The sequence below is a fragment of the Saccopteryx leptura genome, chromosome 5, assembly GCF_036850995.1.
Source record: "Saccopteryx leptura isolate mSacLep1 chromosome 5, mSacLep1_pri_phased_curated, whole genome shotgun sequence".
NCBI classification, from domain to species: Eukaryota; Metazoa; Chordata; class Mammalia; order Chiroptera; family Emballonuridae; genus Saccopteryx; species Saccopteryx leptura.
Window position 1 is genome coordinate 17,979,310 of NC_089507.1, and position 19,510 is coordinate 17,998,819.

Below are 19,510 nucleotides of genomic sequence, written 5' to 3' on the forward strand. Positions count from 1 at the left end.
TGCTCCTAGGGGAAAATATAATATAAGGTTAGGTACCTGCAAGCCTCTGGTCACATATTTATCAATCCTTCAATGCCTACCCTATTTCATGTGTGTTTCTGTTTACAGACAACTTAGTTAGCATATTGTTGATTCATTGACACTGAACTCACGGCCAACAGCACTATAACTTATGCCTGAACGAAGCTGATCTAACCTGTATCTTCTCTACAGGGCACAGCACAGCCCTCCTGCAGTTAGGAACACTAGACAGCATTTCACCATTACACATGGCGACTGTTTTAAACAGAGAAATCACCAACAAAAGGCACAGAAATGCAGAAAACATGGCACTAAGTAAACTGCAAAGAGAATACTTGTTAATAGTTTGAGAGCTGAAGTAAAGGGCAGAGCATTGCCTAATACGACCTCCGCTGGGAATGTGTGTTGACTTCCTCCCCAATTTAAAGAGACAAATATTTATACATATCAGAAGAGCAAGCACACCTGCTTGCTAACCTCCTTTGCCTCATGTCTCAACTACTTTCGAACTCACTGGGCCCCTGGACACACCCCGATGCACGATAGGAGCTTGATCAAAGCCCCTGAAATCTGAAATGGCTGATACTCTCATCTCTGACTCCTGAAAGTATCTGAGCTACCCCTTTTTGAAACACGTCCAGTTTCCCAGGAAAAATAGATGCTTTATACAGCAACCTGTGAGAGCAGACACCAGCCGGTTACAGTAACCCTTCAGGCTTGGCTTGTGGTTTTGTTGCAGTAGGTGCATGTGCCAGGGGTTGACTTAACACATCGGGACCACGTCACTGTCCTCGAGTATGCAAACTTGCCCGCGCGCCCTGGTTGCGTCAGGGCTACAGTGTTCTCCAAACAGGAACCCGATTGCCTATTGCCGGCTGGATCTTTTGTTTTGTTTTGTTTTGTTTTATTTCAGAGCATAATCATCGGTCTTCCCAGGGTTTCTTAATTTCAGGAAAGATACCCCCCTGGGAACAGTAGGTAGCTCTTGCAACTTAGCAGTGCTGAAATGAAGTCAACTCTAAAGTTTACCTTAAGTAAGCGGCATGCTGCCTCCAAAGAAGAGAGATCCTCCGCACCTAACCCGGAGGAGCACCAAAGGCAATGCTCGGGTTAGATTTCTAGCGAATCACCCTCCTGTTAAGGGCCCCCTTCAGAGCCGTTTGTTAATTACAAACATAAATCTAACACATTTGTTTGTTTGTTTACAGTTTAGAAACCGCTTACACATCTCCGTTCTGAAATAAAATGAAGGCAGGTCTTTCTCATTGAACAGTTAGTCTGTCTGAGCACAGAGCTAGATGCTTTCACAGATAGCACTACATTTGACCTCCACGACTCTGCGTACTGCATATTATTACTCCATTTTACTGGTAAAGAAACCAAGGATTGAGCCTGTAATGTCATTTTCCCACAGTAGCTCAGTTAATAACGGGAAAACTGTAGGAAAAATCAGCTTCGAAGACCAGAAGTAGGATAAGGATGTTTCTGGGTTTTGTGTGTGTGTGTGTGTCTGGTATTTTTTGACCCAGGGTCAAAAGAATGACAAATTTGACGACATTAAACAGACAAACAACAACAGAGAGCTTTTACATGGCAAAATACCATGAGCAAAACAATAGGTCAAGGACTTCCACTTTTCCAGAGTGAGATGCTAGACCATCTATGCAGGATTTGCAAAAGACGTTTTTTAAAAACCCACACAGTGACCCTCAGATGAGTGATCGGGAGAGGTTCTTGAGGCGAGAGTTGCAGGTGCTGTGTGCTCTGTCTTCCTTTGATGAGGGCAGGAAGACAGCACTGCCAGATTCTGCAGGTTACAAGAGAGGTTGTCTCCTGTCCCCTGGAGTCGAAGGAGCACTGGGATTTGACCCACTTCTGAAAAATTCTGCAGGCAGGTGGCCAGGCAATGCAGCCTTAGGTGACTAAGTGGGAGCAAACTGCAGTTCACTGATGCGGAGCACGGATGCTTCCTGTGGGACCAACTGGTGACAGACTAGAAGGCTTCAGCTTGGAGTTCTGTTGGACTTCATCCAAGAGAATCTTTTCTGGGTAGGTAATGTGGCCCCAAGGAGGAAAGAAATAGCCATTTATCCCTAAGCTTAGAAAGAATTATAAGTAGCCAATGAGAGAAGAGGTCCTCCACATCAAGGAAGCTGCCATCTCCTGGGGCGTCTCTGGGGAACCCATGAAAGCATCCCACAAGAGAATTCTACCATGCTATGCATTACAACTTCCAGGCACACAGAGCTGCCCAGCTGCCCTCGCAGTTAGTGGGATCATGTGACTGAGTGACAGCCAATGGAGTGTGGGCAGGAGTGGTATGATAGACACCTTGCCAACTAAATGGCATTCCAGGGATTCTCTGCCCCCCCCCCCATCCCCACCACCAATAACAGCACAATGAGGCCTAGAAAATGAAGAAGGTGGCTCTTCATTTTTTATTATATTATTATCATTGCTATTATTTATAGTTATTTTTTATTATTTGTAGTAACATTCTATAGAGTTGCCAAAAACTTTATGTCAGTTGATACTGGCTGGCTCAGCAGATAGAGCATTGGCCCAGTGTATGGATATCCTGGGTTCGATTCCCACTCAGGGCACACAAAAGAAGCAACCACCTGCTTTTCTCACCCCTTCCTCTCCCCCTTCTCTCTCTTTTCCACTCCCACAACCAATGGCTCAATTGGTTCAAGTGTCAGCCTCAGGCGCTGAGGATAGCTCAGTTGATTCAAGCATTGGCCCCAGACAGGAGTTGCCTGGTGTATCCAGGTCGGGGTGCAAGCAGGAGTCTGTCTCACTTAAAATAATGAATAAATAAAATAAAATAAAAATAAAATGGAGAAACCACAGACTGGAAGAAGGGAGTCTTTGAATGACTTGTGGATCAGATTTCCGCCTCCCAACAAAGTTCAAATGCTGTTTTATGTTGCCTATATCATGGGTGAGAGGTAAATATCCCGGTTAAGTCACTTTAATTTGGGATGGTTTGTTATTAGAGTTAGTGTAAATCTGAATAGTTACATTGACACCTAAGGCTACCATTGTCAGACTGTACCTGTGACAAACAACTAAGGGTTTTTCTGACTCTAACCTCTCTTTCTTGTCCCCCAACCCTACCTCCGAACCCTGGAGAAGTCAGAGGCTGACTCAGTGTAGGGCAGAGGGGAGAGGGGCCAGAAGAGAAAAAGAGGAGGCCGCCAGCCCAACCCCTCCCCCCAGGGCAAACTTCCCACTGTGGTTGTATGGAGGGGACATCCTTAAATAGGTGAAAAATATAACAATTTTAGTATTATCCTGGGCTGGATATTGAAGCTAATACAATAGGACCAATTTTTAAAATTTAAGTCACCAAAGGCTGGGTGGTTTTTATTTTCTTAAGTGATAGGGGAAAAAATTACAAGAATAGCTTGCAGTTTCATCCAGGGGGTACAAAAGAACCAGCTCCACAATGAGAGAAAATAAATAAAGTGATGTTTTTATTGTGCCCTATAGAATCAAGCTCATTTAACACATAGGTCAACACATATAGCTTGTTTCCAGTTTATTACTACGAGCATTGCTTCAATAAATAACCTTGCACACACATAATTTTATACACCTGTGAGTACAGTTGTACAATAAATATCTGAAATGGGAACTGCTGGTTCAGATGATGTGTTTGGAATTTTGATAAGTATTATCAGTTGGCCTCCATAAAAGTTTCCCTCCAATTTATCACCCATCATTAATATGTGAGGGAATCGGTTTCCCCACACCCTCAATTCTCAAGTTTTAAATTAGTTTTCTGAAGCTGCTGTAACAAACTACCACAAACTTGGCAGCCTACAACAACATGATAGCAATGTGTTCTCTCCTAGTTCTGGGGGCCAGAAGTCTAAAATCCAGGTGTCGGCAGGGCTGTGCTCTCAGAGGTTCTAAGGAGAGTCTTTCCTCGTCTCTCGCAGCTTCTGCTGACTCCCGGCGTCCACTGGCTTCCTTGGCTGTGGCAGCACCACTCCGGTCTCTGCCTGTCTTCACATGGCCTCGTCCTCTTCTGACTGTGTAATGTCCCACTATCTCACTCTTAGAAGGACAGTTGTCATTGGATTGAGGGCCCACCTGGATAATTCAGGATGGTCTCCTCATCTCAAGACCCTCCACCGAATTATATCAGCACAGATCCTTTCCACAAACTATGTAACATTCGCCGTTTCCGGGGATTAGGACATGTACGTGTCTCTTTGGGAGCCACCATCCAACCCACTACAAGCTTATTAACACTTAAAAGAAATCTTGACCCATCTTATAGATGAAAATATAGTATCTCTGTAGTTTTATACTCCCTCCTTCTTAAAATGCTCTCGTTGCCTGAGCCCTGTGACATCACTCCCTTGAGTTCTCGTCTGGCTGCTCCATTTCAGCCATGTTTTCTGGTCTCTCCTCATCTTGTGTCTCTCCTCAGGGTGTACCCATCAGACCTCTTCCCTCCTCTGTCTTCTTGCTTTTCCTCTATCTGACCTCAACCAGTCCTGTAGTTGTAAATACCACATCTACGTGCCCACACCCTCCATTTATATCTGCTGCTCCTGCTTCTCTCCTGTCCTCCAGGATCTATGCCCACATTCAGTGTTTCCATGTGGATACAGTGCCATGCTGAGTGTATGGGAGCCCAAGGCAAGAGCAAGCGTATGAGCCCCTATGTATGCTTATCAAAATATACTCCAGTGGGCCCTGGCCGGTTGGCTCAGCGGTAGAGCGTTGGCCTGGCGTGCGGGGGACCCGGGTTTGATTCCTGGCCAGGGCACATAGGAGGAGCGTCCATTTGCTTCTCCACCCCCCCCTCCTTCCTCTCTGTCTCTCTCTTCCCCTCCCGCAGCCGAGGTTCCATTGGAGCAAAGATGGCCCGGGCGCTGGGGATGGCTCCTTGGCCTCTGCCCCAGGCGCTAGAGTGGCTCTGGTCGCGGCAGAGCGACGCCCCGGAGGGGCAGAGCATCGCCCCTGGTGGGCGTGCCGGGTGGATCCTGGTTGGGCGCATGCGGGAGTCTGTCTGACTGTCTCTCCCCGTTTCCAGCTTCAGAAAAATACAAAAAAAAAAAAAAAATACTCCAGTGGCCCTGGCCAGTTGGCTCAGTGGTCCAGTGTCAGCCTGGTGTGTGGATATTCTGGGTTCAATTCCCGGTCAGGGCACAGGGGAAGCGCCCATCTGCTTCTCCACCCCTCCCTCTCTTGCTTCGCTCTCCCTCTCTTCTCTCCTCCTGCAACCATAGCTCAATTGGGGCAAGTTAACCTTGGGCGCTGAGGATGGCTTCATGGCCTCCACCTCAGGTGCTAAAAAATGGTTCCAGTTGCAACAGAGCAATGGCCCTAGATGGGCAGAGCATTGCCCCCCAGTGGGCTTGCCGGGTGAATGCTGGTTGGGGCATATGAGGGAGTCTGTCTCTGCCTCCCCTCCTCTCACTAATATATATATATTCCAGTATTCTGAACCAAGTTGGGAAAAGGTAATAAAAGTTCCACATTAAAGAAAATGCCTTTTGGATCTCTGAGCAGAACCACGGTAGTGAGCAACAACAGACGCCTTACAAAAGGCAGCAGAAAGGGAGCCAGGAAGAAAGTGGTGGATCCATTTGCTAAGAAGTATCGGTGTGATGTGCCAGCTATGTTCAGTATAAGAAATATCAGAAAACCATGAGTCACGAGAATCCAACAAACCAAAATCACGTCTGATGGTCTCAAGGGTCATGTTTTTGAAGTGAGCCTAGCTGATCTGCAGAATAATAATGGTGCATTTAGAAATTTTAATCCAATTACTGAGGATGTTCACAGAAAATAACTGCCTAATTTCTGTGGCACGGCTCCCACCCATGACAGAACGTGCTCCACGGCCAAGGAACGGCAGACCGTGACAGAAGCTCGTGTTGATGTCAAAAAGGGATGGTGGTTTGCTTCGTCTATTTTGTGTTGGTTTTACTAAAAAAATGCAGCAGTCAGATTCGGAAGACTCTTAGGCTCAGCGTTCACAGGTGCACCAAATCTGGGAGAGGATAATGGAGATCCTTACCCGAGAGGCGCAGACAAATGACTTGAAAGAAGTGGTCAGTCCACTGATTCCAGATAGCACTGGAAAAGGTGTAGAAAAGGCTTGCCGATCTATTTATCAGGTCCGTGATGTCTTCTTTAGGATATTCAAAATGTTGAAGAAGCCAGGTTTGAACTGGGAAAACTCATGACCTTCACGGTTGAAGCAGCAGGCTTGGAAAAGCTGCTGGAGATGAAACAGGTGCTAAAGCTGAACGAGCTGATGGCTGTGGACCCCCAGTCCAAGAATCTGTTTAAAATTCAGACATTTTATGGTGACAAAGAAAAAGTCCTATTTTTGAGGGCGGGAAAAAAGAGCATTGGCCCTGTGTGTGGAAGTCCTGTATTCAATTCCCGGTGAGGCCACACAAAAGAAGCAACCATCTGCTTCTCTACCCCCCATCTCTCTCTCTTTCTCTCTCTCTCTCTCTCTCTCTCTCTCTCTTCCCCTCCTGCAACCATGGCTCAAATGGTTCAAGCAAAATTGGCCCCGAACTCTGAGGATGACTTGATGGCATCAGCATCAGGTGCTAAAATAGCTTGGTTGCCAAGCAACAAAGCTGCGGCCCAGCCAGGCAGAGCATCGCTTGGTAGGAACTTGCCGGGTGGATCCTGGTTGGGGCGCATGCAGGAATCTGTCTCTGCCTCCCTGCCTTTCACCTAATAAAAAAAAATGTCTATATATAAAGCCCGTGTGGCCTAGTCTATTCCAATGCCATTTTCAACTCTCATGAATGGGGATGAGGGGTTTCATCAGGACCCTCAGACCGATACAAATGATCGCTCCTCTTGCATAGTACAGGGTCATAGAACAAAGAAACAACAGGACCCTACCTCTATTTAAAATTCTGATATTTTCTTCAACATCATTTTTTTGCAATAATTTTGATTTAAAATATATTATATTAAAATAACTCAATTACTGGGGTTTTTTGGTGCCCTTTAAATTTTCTACCCAAGGCAAGGACACTTGCTTTACTCTGATCTTGGCCTTGCTTGACCTGACGGAACCAAACTTTTGATTTGCCAACCCACCCCTGATCTCAAACTTGCTCCTTGCTCACCTCAGCACGTGTTAGCTCACTGTCCTAGCTGAGTACTAGCTGCTCAGGCCGAAGCCCTTGGTTCCTTGTGTTCTCCTGTCCTCCGTTTCTAACCCATCCGTAAGTCTTATTAGTTCTACTGCTGAAATAAACCATAGTCTGACCATTTCTCTCCACATTCACCAGTACCCATGTAGTCTAAGCCGCCATTGTCTCTCAACTGTAGCACCGCCAAAACCTTCTGCTGCCATTACCCTCTGTCAGCCTCTGGCTCACTGAGAACAAGCCCCAAAGTCATTCTATGTCCTACAAGACCCTACATGGTCCAGGCACCCACACCCCTAGCCCTCCATCTCTGACTTTATCTCCTCCTCCTTCCTTCACCCTCTTCTGCCACCATGTTCTGGCCACACTGTCCTTCTTACTGTATGCCAAGCCACACCTGCCTTAGGGCCTTTGCACTTGTGTCCCTCTGCCTGAAAAGTATTCCCACAGATACCTACATGGCTAGACATCTCACTCCATTAATATCTCTATTTAAATATCACTTGATTTTAAAAAGGTTAGCTTGACCATTATTTTTAAAATAGTACACTTCCTCCACCTTCCATATCCATTCTTCTCTACCCTATCACCTGGTTTTATTTGTTCATAATTAGCAATGACCACCTAATGTAATATATGTATTCCTATATTTATTTTTATCTGTCACTTTAACCAGGTTATAAATCCATGAAGGTAAAGAATTTCATAGACCCCAAGTCAGTCATGGATCCCAAGTTCCTAGAATAGGATCTGGCATGGAGTCATGTCTTAGAGCTAATATACCCTAACTGGGCTCCCACCCCTAAAAGGCAGTTAAATATGTTATCTTTTGTTTTGTTTCTAGCGACCACATGCCCTACTGAAGTGTGTGTATACTGGATGTTTCTCTTTCTTTAAGTAAGTTCCGGTCTTTCTGGTGTTCCTCTCTGTCTGTCTGTCTGTCTCCCCTTAGCACTGCTTCAGGCAGTTAATGAAAATCTGATGATGATAATGATTTTCCTCATTAAATCAAGGAAGATGTGATACAAGTAGACTGACAGGTGGCTGAAAGTCACCCTGGAGACTCACGCTGATTAGTACCCTCAGAGATGGAGGTCAAAATGATTTAGTTCTTATTATGTGAATGAAAACATTTTAAGGCTTATTTATGTTGCTTGTTGATGACTCCACTGAGCCTTGTCATTAACACATTAGGGAAAATAAATGTAATCCAAAGTCACCTTTACCGAAGAGAAGATGATCCATCAAGAACAAACTTCAAAAAGAACAAGTGAGGTAATGTTTTGGGAAAACGAACGGCAGAGACTCAGGTTGCGAAAGACTTGACTACACAGGACAGATGAAGGATCAGCATCTTAGTGCAACTCGCGCTGGACCTAACACTACAGAGAGAGCAGCTAGCGTTCGCTGGACGCTTTTTAAGAGACAGGCACTATCGACTCCTATAAGACCGTTAACATTATCACCTCCATTTAAAAATAAGCACACTGAGGTTCACAGATGTTTACAGCTTGCCCCGGGGCCATAGGTTGTAAGAGGCACTCCCAACCTGCCACAGAATCTATGCCCAGGGAAGTCACAAACAACCAAGGAAGCTTGCTTTGTCTTTAAATTAGAGCTTTCGGTCCAAATTTATTCTCCCTATTTTAGACAGAATTTGACAACTTGAGAAGGAGCCACGGCAAATGGTTTAAAGAAATAGAAATGTGTGAAGAAAGCATAAAAGCCAATCTATTCGTGGTAACGGAAGAGGTAGGGTTAAAACAATATTTCCTAAACCTCCCTGTTCTAAAATGATTTCTTCCTTTGCAACTTAGAAAAAGCATGCTGATTGGCTACTTGATTTAAACTTATGGATGGGCATACACTAGAATAGGAAAGGGTAACTGTAAGATTTTAAAAACTACATTGTGTTTTTAAATAAATTGGTCACCTGCACATTTTGGGTAGTCGGAAGACTGCCATTTAAATATTAGTTCTCCATAAGTTTTAAATGATGAAACTAGAATTGCAATGTAGGAGCAGAATTACTGTCCCCTGTGTATGTTTTGTCATTGCTCTTGTCACACTGTATTGTAGTTCTTTGCTGAATGCTTGCCCTGTTGATTGTATCTTAACAGTGGCTTGCATTTCTTTGTCATGTCTATGTATAGGTCCAGTGCCATATGTTTTGTTGATTTTACTTGTAATAACCAATAGCCACAAATGTTTATTTTAATTAAAGACCAGGTAGACACCCTGAAATCTTTGTGAATTGGCATTAAGCAGGCATGGATTAGGCAGGATTCTGTTGGCTGTAAGAGGCAGAATTTTAACTCAAAATGACTGAAGTTAATTGTGAATCCTATACTGGGTTGTTCACAAACCTAAAGCTAATCCTGCAGAAATCATGGCAGCTGTACGGACGCTTGGGATTGGAACTGGACCCCAATGCTCCCGAATCCTACATCATCTATTTGTCATATTTTCTGGTCTCTGTTTATTCTCACCTGTTAAAGAGAAGGGGACTTCCATTAATGGCAGCTACCACCTTAGCCCTAGGCCAGCCCCCATCGCAGAGGTCCCACTCCGGGATCAGATCAAGACCCCGCCCCTCTCGTTCTGTCTCTCCCAAGACAGAACCCCTTCTTCATGTGGCAAGGAAGAGGGCCACCAGCAGCCCTAGTTTTATTTTCTTTATCTCCCTGTTCCTTCAACTCTGTGTAGCCGGTAGTCACAGCTGTCGCCGTGGCCATGCAAGTGCAGGTTCCCATTGGATTCAGACAGGCGGTAAGGAAACAATGGTGCCAAAAAACGGCGGGCCATTCCTTTATTCAAGACTCGCACCAGCTGACGAGCAAACACTCAGGGCTCCCGAAGCCACTGACATATTCTCCGGTTCCACAACCAGGAGAATCTCCTCTGGTTTTTCTTAGAATTGAAGGCCTCACCAGTCTCAGTGGAGCTCACAAAAGCCCCTCACCTCTGGTTCCACATCTGCATATGTAAAGCCAGTATCCATGGCCACCATCACAGCTGCCTGGCCTGTGCAGGTTCGCATTTGATTCAGACAGACAGTAATGAAACAACGGAGCCAAGAACTGGTGGGCTATTAGCTTTAATCCTAGCTTGCATCCGGCGGGGAAGAAATACACACAGTGGGAAAACACTTCTCTTCCCATTCAGGGCTCCCAAAGCCACTGACTTATCCGAGTTTCCTAGAATCAAAGGTTTCTACCTCACCAACCTTATTCACCTCTGTTCCCCATTTCCTTCTCTCTGCACAAACTCTGCACAAACTGGCTTCTCCTTCAGCACTCTGCCATCTTGGCTGCTTCTCCTCTCCTCCACGTGGCCTTTCTCTGCTCTCCTCCAGCATGGGCTCCTCTGCCCCATTTTATAGTGTAGAAATCAAAACCTTTAATCCAATATACAAACAAGGAAATCTCTGATACGAAGTCAGTTATCTGAGGCATAATGGGATTCCTCATGAGAGTGCACCACCCTACATCATGCAATAGTCAAGGGTGTGGGGAAAAGCCTAGTCTTAAAACTAAGCCTTAGGCTATAACGACCCAGCCTACTTACAGCCTGTCCCCCACACCCAATGCAAACTATAAGTGAGCAAACAAATACATCATATTTACAAACTTATTTGACCAACAGCATATCTTCTGCCTTCTCTCGGCACAAACTCTGCAAAAACATGGCTTCCCCCCTTCTCTTTTCAATACTTTCTGGTGAGAAAACCTCTCCTCCAGCAAACATTAGCAAGGCAATGGCCCCTCCCAAACAGGAAGGTAATTTGCAATTTCACAGATCACATACTTGGCACTGCCCAGCGCCATTTTTTAACACTAAAAGTGAACAAACTAAAAAAATACAAATTTTGCAAACTCATTTGCCCAACAAACTCCAACTGGAAAAATCCCACATCAGCCTATGTTTGCCCTACCTTGGTCACCTTCTCACCCTTGAACCCTTTTTCATGGCCAGAGGAACAAGGACACTATGGTCTTCCACAGATGAATGGCTGAAGGACTGGGAGGGGGGTAGGAAAGAGGAATCACTAGCTTGGAGGAGATCTGTTCCTCTATGTTGGTCAAATAAGCTTGTAAATATGATATATATGGTTGCTCGCTTATAGTTTGCATTGGGTGTGGGGGACAGGCTGTAAGCAGGCAGGGTTGTTATAGTCTAAGGATTAGTTTTAAGACTAGGCTTTTCCCACACCCTTGACTTGCATGATGTGGGGTGGTGCACTCTCATGAGGAATCCCATTATGCCTCAGATAACTGACTTCGTATCAGAGACTTCCTTGTTTGTATTATATATTGGATTGAAGGTTTTGACTTCTACACTATAAAATGGGACAGAGGAGCCCATGCTGGAGGAGAGCAGAGAAAGGCCACATGGGGGAGAGGAAAAGCAGCCAAGATGGCGGAGTGCTTAAGGAGAAGCCAGTTTGTGCAGAGAGAAAAAGATGGGGAACAGAGGTGAATAAGGCTGGTGAGGTACAAACCTTTGATCCTAGGAAAACTCGGATAAATTAGTGGCTTTGGGAGTCCTGAATGGAAAGGGAAATGTTTTCCCACTGTGTGTATTTCTTGCCCGCTGGGTGCGAGCTAGGATTAAAGCTAATGGCCCACCAGTTCTTGGCTCCGTTGTTTCATTACTGTTTGAATCAAATGCTAACCTGCATGGGCCAGGAGGCTGTGATGGTGGCCATGGCTACTGGCTTTACACTCAACGTGGAGGAGATATGCTGAATGAGCAAAAACAGCCGTCACCTCAAATGTTTTGCTAATTGGAATAAATCTACATCAATAGATATTTACTGGGCTGAAGCTTGACCCTGAAGGTCGAGTACAGCAAAAGTTTAACACCCACTGTCTCTTTAAGGAGTTCCCAAATGGGAAGACCCAAGGGTATTGAACACACTGATTTGACCTTCTCAGCCCTCCAATCCCAGCTCAAACATCAGCTGCCCTAATCTCTAAAACTAGGCGCATCCCTTTAATAGAGCTCCATCCCTTCCTGCCAGGCAGCTTGCATTATACGTACATTTGCTTGTCCCACCTTGTTCATTTGGTGTCCTCCATCATGTCAGCCCTGTCAATACTTTGAATTGAGGATGGATGTGATTGCTGAAGATACCGTCATGAATGACCTATTTGAGGAAGTGTGAAGAGAAAGCAAAGCTGAGGCCAAGAACTGAGCCGTGGGGAGGGCCTAGATTAAACTCAGTCAGAGGAAGACGAGAAGGATGCTGAACCGAACAACAGAGAGGAGCCCAGAGTGAGGTTTGGTTTATCAAGCTTCACTCTAGCCAAGATAGGATTAAGTTTCAGTGCAAACGGAGGCACGGCAGGGGTTCCTGTGGTGAATCAGGAAAGGAGAAACATGTTTTCAAGAGTCAGAGCCCCCTAGGTTTGTTCTACAAGAGAGAGATGAGACTCAATTTACAACCACAATTGCTCCTGATCCAATTGGAATTGGTCTCCCTAAGGGTTTAGAAAAGCTCCCTGACCTGTGGTGGTGCAGTGGATAAAGTGTCCACCTGGAATGCTGAGGTTGCTGGTTCAAAACCCTGGGTTTGCCTGGTCAAGGCAGATATGGGAGTTGATGCTTCCTGCTCCTCCCTCTTCTCTCTCTCTCAAATAAATAAATAAAATATAAAGAAAGAAAGAAAGGAAAGAAAGAAAGAAAGAAAGAAAGAAAGAAAGAAAGAAAGAAAGAAAGAAAGAAAGAAAGAAAGGCTCTAGGTGCTTAGAAAAAGCCAGAACACTTAGCCTTGTTCTGGGGGTTGAGGGCAGTGGTCTTTGCAGCTTTTAAGGGAAATGAATAAGTTCAAAGTTTCTGCTTGTTATTTATTTTGTTCAAGGTCATTTGTCGGGATTCACTTGTGGTGGGAGAAAAGAGTGATTAAGTCTTTAGCTATATAAAAAAGGATGCAAACTCTTATACTGACAGTGAGAAGCCAAACCCGGAAGCAGGGCAGCTGGGACTTCTTCACTCTGGCTGCACCTTGATCCTCATGGGGAGCTGTAAACACATTACGGTACCCTGGCTCCAGTTCAGAACACCCGGATCAGAATCTCCGCAGGTGCAGTCCAATCACTGGAGTTCCCCCCCCCCCAGGTGACTCTAATGTGCAGCCAGGATTGAGAACCCCCAAACTAAACTATTTTATATAATGAGGTAAAAGAATGGATTTCATTGGGGCCAGAAAACACATGCCTTTTGGAAATTTAGCTTTCTCTGCGCAGTGCTAGAGATGGCGGGTTGGGAGAGACAGAACAAGAGGGGCGGGGTCTTTGACCTGATCCAGGAGTGGAACCTCTGCGACGGGAGGCCTAGGGCTAAGATGGTAGCTGCCAATAATGGAAGTCCCCTCAGTCCTGTTTCTGCTGCCCCCATCTAAGAACACAATCAGTGAACACTAGGATTTGTGGCATCTGACTGATATCATACTTAACTTTTCTACATGATGGGATAATTCCTCACAGTCAACTTGTGTTGGCAGGGCCATGGAGAATGAGGAAAAGGCTGTGTCCATACTTGGGCTGGAGTGGCAAAAGGTACCTGACAGAGCAGCCTGCTCACCATCCTGAGGGAGGCGGCAGGCGTCTCTCAAGCAGTCATCTTAAGCTGTGTCTGGTAGGACACCGGCTTTCCTGCAATAATGCAGAATGAGGGCAAAATATTTTATTTGAATGTAGCTTTTAAAAGTAACATGGAAGGGCAATAAATGTAATTGGAGACAAGGGAGTCAAGGACCAAAGACTTCTGGAATTGAAGTTAAGATCTGTGGGAGCCTCAGAACCACCAGTTTCAGAAGCATGGTTTATATGTGTAGGGTCCTGTGGCCAGGCTCTGTGCATGCATGTGCATGCTGGGGATGCAGTGGTGAGGACCAGAGAAGCGATGGGGGTGTGACTGTTCAAGTGACATCGGCACCACTGATGACCACGTAGTCCAGAAATTTGGCAATAAAAAGAAGAGAAATAGAACCTCAGGTAGCCCTGGCTGGTTGGCTCAGTGGATAGAGCATTGGCCCAGCATATGAACATCCCAGGTCAGATTCCCAGTTAGAGCACACAGGAGAAGTGACCATCTGCTTCTCTCCCACTCCCTCTCCCCCTTGCCTCTCCCTTTCCCTCCCACAGCCAGTGGCTCTATTGGTTCAAATGTCAACCCTAGGTGTTCAGGATAGCTCAGTAAATTTGACCTTAGATGGGGGTTGCAGGGTGGATCCCAGTTGGGGCACACGAGAGTTTGTCTCACTGTCTCCCCTCTTCTCACTTAAAGGAGAAAAAAAAGAACCTTGATAGAAAAGTTTAAAGGATCAAATGAGGAAATTCTTATGTGTTTTAGTTCAAGACAGGATGGAGGCATGCGCGCTTGAGTAGAAAGAAAGAGGCACTACGGCGAACTAACAAAGTTGGAGCAGAAGGGCATAGGTTTGAGGCCACAGATATAAGAGAAATAGGCATTTTTTTAGGTGAGTGATGTTGGATATTCTGATTGTGCCGTGCCTATTGGTAAAATATTCTTGATGGCTTACATTAAATTCGAGTATGTTTAATTACTTATAAATTGCTTATGTGTGTCATTATTATTATAAAATGTACAAAATAGATATTTTGAAATGACATAAAATATCTTAAAATAGTGCCACGGACCAGTGCAACTCCTAATTCTGGGTTTTGAGTGAGAATGTGTGGAATTAAGAAAACAGACTTATTAAGAAAAAAGGACAGGATCAGGAAGACTCTTCAAAATGCTGATGGCAATATCTGAGTGCTTTGTAGTCTCAGTTTGCTTTGTTATATAGCCGTATGCAAACCAAGGCAGTCCTTGATACAAAGTTACACATCTGAGGCTAAAACAGGAACTCTCCCAAGGCATAAACAGGAATCCCCCTACCATGCATAAGTGAAATCAACCAACATCTGAACAAACAAAGAGTAAGAGGAAGGGCATGTAAATTGCTTCCAGCAACTTAAGAAAGCAAGTGAAGTGGGAGCAAATACTCAGCATCATAGCCAATATAGAGGTGAAGGGGGGATAACTTAGCCTTTTGCTAAGCCTCAAATCTACAAAGGCTTTTTGCCATTTACAGCCCACAATATATCCCTCTCTTCTTTTTTATTTTTAATTTGTGTGCTGAGATTTGTACTCATCTGATTTCCTAGTTTCCCTGATTCTAATTTGGAGGCAGACTGAAAAAAATACAGAACAAACACAAAATTAGTATAGCCAATGCTAACAGATACCTAAACAAACGTTCCAATGCATTACAGTGATTAAAGCCTTTAAGCAAATTCTTAGCCAATATAACAAGAATCTACAAAAGAGTAATGTCCTTAACATGTTCACCAAGTCCAAGTTGGCACAACACCATTCCAAATCCCTGCAAATGCAACCCAACCCCAGTTCAGTCCATTAGGAGCTATCACAAGGAGCAGGAGTCCAGGAAAAAAGTCCACATGGCACTGGAATTGTTGTCATATATTTCTATACTTGGCAGCTCACGTCCAAGTCCCAATGACTGTTGCTTCTAGCTGGTAATGATTCAGGTAGACTGGAAAAGCCATCTTCAGCATGTGTGGAGATAGAGCTTCTGTTCTCCTCAGCCTGGAGAGATGAGACCAGGGTGCTTTTCCCTGGAGCTCTGCAACCGTGGCGTGGTGAAGAGAACCCTGGGATACACTATGCTGGGTGGCAGAGGTAAATTCATAACAAAAGTTAGCAAAAAGGAGAAAGAGAGCTCTAAATTAGAAGTAGGTTCCAGCCTAAAATATGAATGGGGCATTGAAGCAGGAGGAATAAATAAACACTATATATTAAACAAAGCAGCAGAAAATAGGACTATCAACACCCACAACAGAGATCTTTGAGGGGATGAATAAAAACCCGAATATTCAGGCAAGACATATTAAATGGCCCTTATGTTCATAAGAAATGAAATCAGTTTACCTGCTACTTGGAAGAAATACCCTAGGCTTGTCCACGTGAGATGGGACCGACGGCCCTGGGCACTTTAGCCTTCAGTGGCAAGTCCCAGCAGGCTGGGCAAGGTTAGGTCACAGGTGGCTGGAGCAGGGCTGGAAGAGACTGAACCCTGCCTTAGAGGAGCGAGGGGGAAGCCTACCTTCCAGTGTCCCTTTTTCCCACAGCAAAGGCATGTCCTGGTGGGGGCTGAGAAGTCTGGCAGGCTTTAGCTCAATGACCTTCCTCTCCACTATTGAAGTAGGGCCCAGATGGAGTCCTATGAGGCCCCTTCGGGGCGTTGGAGCCTTTAAGGGCATATGCCAAGAGCTGGTATTTCACCTGATCTCTTTTGGGCTTTTTCTGCCTCTTGATCATTATAGGCCTTAAAAGCCATGCTCAGAAGATCTCGCTGAGGGGTTCGGGGATCCCCATCTGCCCATATAAACCTTTTCCGTATATCTGGAGCTATTTGGAAAAAGACAAAACAGTGTTATTAGCTTTATCAAATAAAATAGGGAAGAAGTTTGCAGGAGAAAAAAGATTTGGCATCTCCTATTCATCAGCATTCGAAAGAAATTTTTAAAGATAAGGTAGATTTGCAGGAGTTCCAGGATATGACTCTTCCTTTTATATTTTTTAAAATTGACCTTAAATATTTGCTGAGTACACTTTAATACCTTGACTTTAAAGATTGTAAGAAATACCCGTAATTTGAAAGGTTTGACAAAATATAGTAAATGCTTTTTCTACATATGTAGGAGTATTTTCAGTTTTAATCAGTTTAGGAAGTCCAATAATAGACAAACAATGAGCTATAACACATTTATCAGCCTCTCCTGTTCAGCAGAGGCTACTATAAATCCAGAATAAATATCCACTATAACAGGGGTCCCCAAACTTTTTACACAGGGGGCCAGTTCACTATCCCTCAGACCGTTGGAGGGCCGGACTATAAAAAAAACTATGAACAAATCCCTATGCACACTGCACATATCTTATTTTAAAGTAAAAAAACAAAATGGGAACAAATACAATATTTAAAATAAAGAACAAGTAAATTTAAATCAACAAACTGACCAGTATTTCAATGGGAACTATGCTCCTCTCATTGACCACCAATGAAAGAGGTGCCCCTTCCGGAAGTGTGGCAGGGGCCGGATAAATGGCCTCAGGGGGCCGCATGCGGCCCGCGGGCCGTAGTTTGGGGACCCCTGCACTATAACATGGACAAAGGACTGTTTGCCAAATGAAGGTATATGAGTAACATCCATTTGCCAAAGTTGTCCTGGTAGGGGTCTTCGAAGATTAACTCCAAATGAAGGGACAGATTATAGTATAGGACAACTTGGACAGGATTTAACAATCTGCTGTGCTGCTTCCTGAGAAAGTTGAAACTGTTTACGCAGGGCTGCAGCATTCTAGTGATGAATAGTATGAGACTAAACTGCTTTATTTGTCATAGTTGCTCCAATAATTTTCTTATGTGTAGTTTGATCAACAAGGGCATTCCCTGTGTGCTAAAGCTCCAGGGAGCATGGAGTGAGCTCGAATATGTCCTATAAAACATGGAGATCTATGTTGATGTACAAGTCTTTGAAGGAGAAATTGCTGCAATAGTTCCTTGTCAGTAGTTGTCCCTAAGACAGCAGTCTCTATAGTGGAAACAACCATAAGTAGATATTTGCTGTCTGTATACAGACTTAAGGGAAAACATGGAAAATGCTGAAAAGCCATGATAATGGCATGTAATTCTAGTCTTTGAGCTGATTTTAAAGCGACTATTTCAGTAAAAATTTATCCATCAATTATTAAACCTGCTATTCCTGAGCTGGACCCATTAGTAAAGACTGTAGGTGCTTCAGGATTGAGCTCGTTAACAATTGTTTTAGGAAATACAAATGTTGTAATTAATGAAAATTGAACTATTTTATTAGCTAGGTAGTGAGAATCAATTTGGCCTGTAAAATTTCAAAAGCAGTTTGCCAATTAGTGGAAGTTTCCCAGAGCCATTGTTGTTGATCCTTTGAAAAAGGAACAATAATAATTTGAGGCTCAAAACCTATAAGCTGTAAGAGTCACCTGTGCCAGTGGTTCCCAACCCCCGGGCTGCGGACCAGTACCAGTCCGTGGGCCATGTGGTACTGGTCCGCAGAGAAAGAATAAATAACTTACATTATTTCCGTTTTATTTATATTTAAGTCTGAACGATGTTTTATTTTTAAAAAATGACCAGATTCCCTCTGATACATCCGTCTAAGACTTACTCTTGATGCTTGTCTGGTAAGTTTGACAATTATATTTAAAAATACCACAGTTTTTACGCTGGTCGCATAATTTTATTTTGTGCATTTATCCATCCCACCCTAAAGGCCAGTCCGTGAAAATATTTTCTGACATTAAACCAGTCCGTAGCCCAAAAAAGTTTGGGGACCACTGGCCTATGCCCCTTGATAATCAAGGAGGCGACAAGATTAAAATACAGAGGTAAAACTTTCTTAGGAGTAACAGCCAAATGGATCCATTCAATAGAACCTGAAGCTTGCCACAATAGTCCCGTTGGAGTGTAACTCGAGGGACAAATTAGTAAGGCAACTGATTCTTCAGGATTTATGCGTTTTAGTTGTGCTTGTTGCAAGGCCTTCTCTACAAGCTTTAAAGCTTGCTGTCCCGCAGCTGTAAGTGGCCGAGGAGAAGCTGGTTCAGCTGAGCCTCGAAGAATTTAAAAAAGTGGCTTCAGTCCTCCAGTAGTTAATTTCAAAGAAGCTCTAAACCAATTAATATCTCCTAATAATTTCTGGAAATCATTTAAAGTTTGCAAATGATCTGTCCTGATTTCTAATTTCTGTGGACAAATTTGTTGTCCCTCAATAATTTGTCCTAAATAAGAGAAAGGTAAAGATTGCTATACCTTTTCAGGAGCTATATAAAGTTCTGATTCTTTCAAAGAATATTCTAGTTGTTGCAAAATGGTCAACACAGTGTCTTTATCTGAATGAGTAATAAGAATATTATCCACATAATGAATTATGTACATCTTAGGGTGCTGCCTTCATACTGGAGAGATAGCTTGAGAAACATATTTTTGGCATAAGGTAGGACTGATAGCCATACCTTGAGGCAAAACTCTCCACTGGTATTGCTCCATTGGAGCCTGGAAATTAAGTGAAGGAACACTGAATGCAAAACATTTGCAATTATGAGGGCTTAAAGAAATAGTAAAAAAGCAATCCTTCAAGTCAATAATCACAAGGTGAAAATCCCATGGAATGGCAGTAGGAGAAGGAAGTCCTTGCTGGAGAAGACTCATAATTTCCATAGTCTTATTTATTGCTCTCAAATCTTGTAATAGCCTCCAGTTTCCTGAT

The 19,510-nt window shown here is 44.0% G+C and overlaps 1 pseudogene; it reads left to right on the forward strand.

The window, feature by feature from the left end:
- Positions 1–5,566: 5,566 nt before the first annotated feature.
- LOC136405960 (small ribosomal subunit protein eS1-like) lies at positions 5,567–6,339 on the forward strand (annotated as a pseudogene).
- Positions 6,340–19,510: the final 13,171 nt, after the last annotated feature.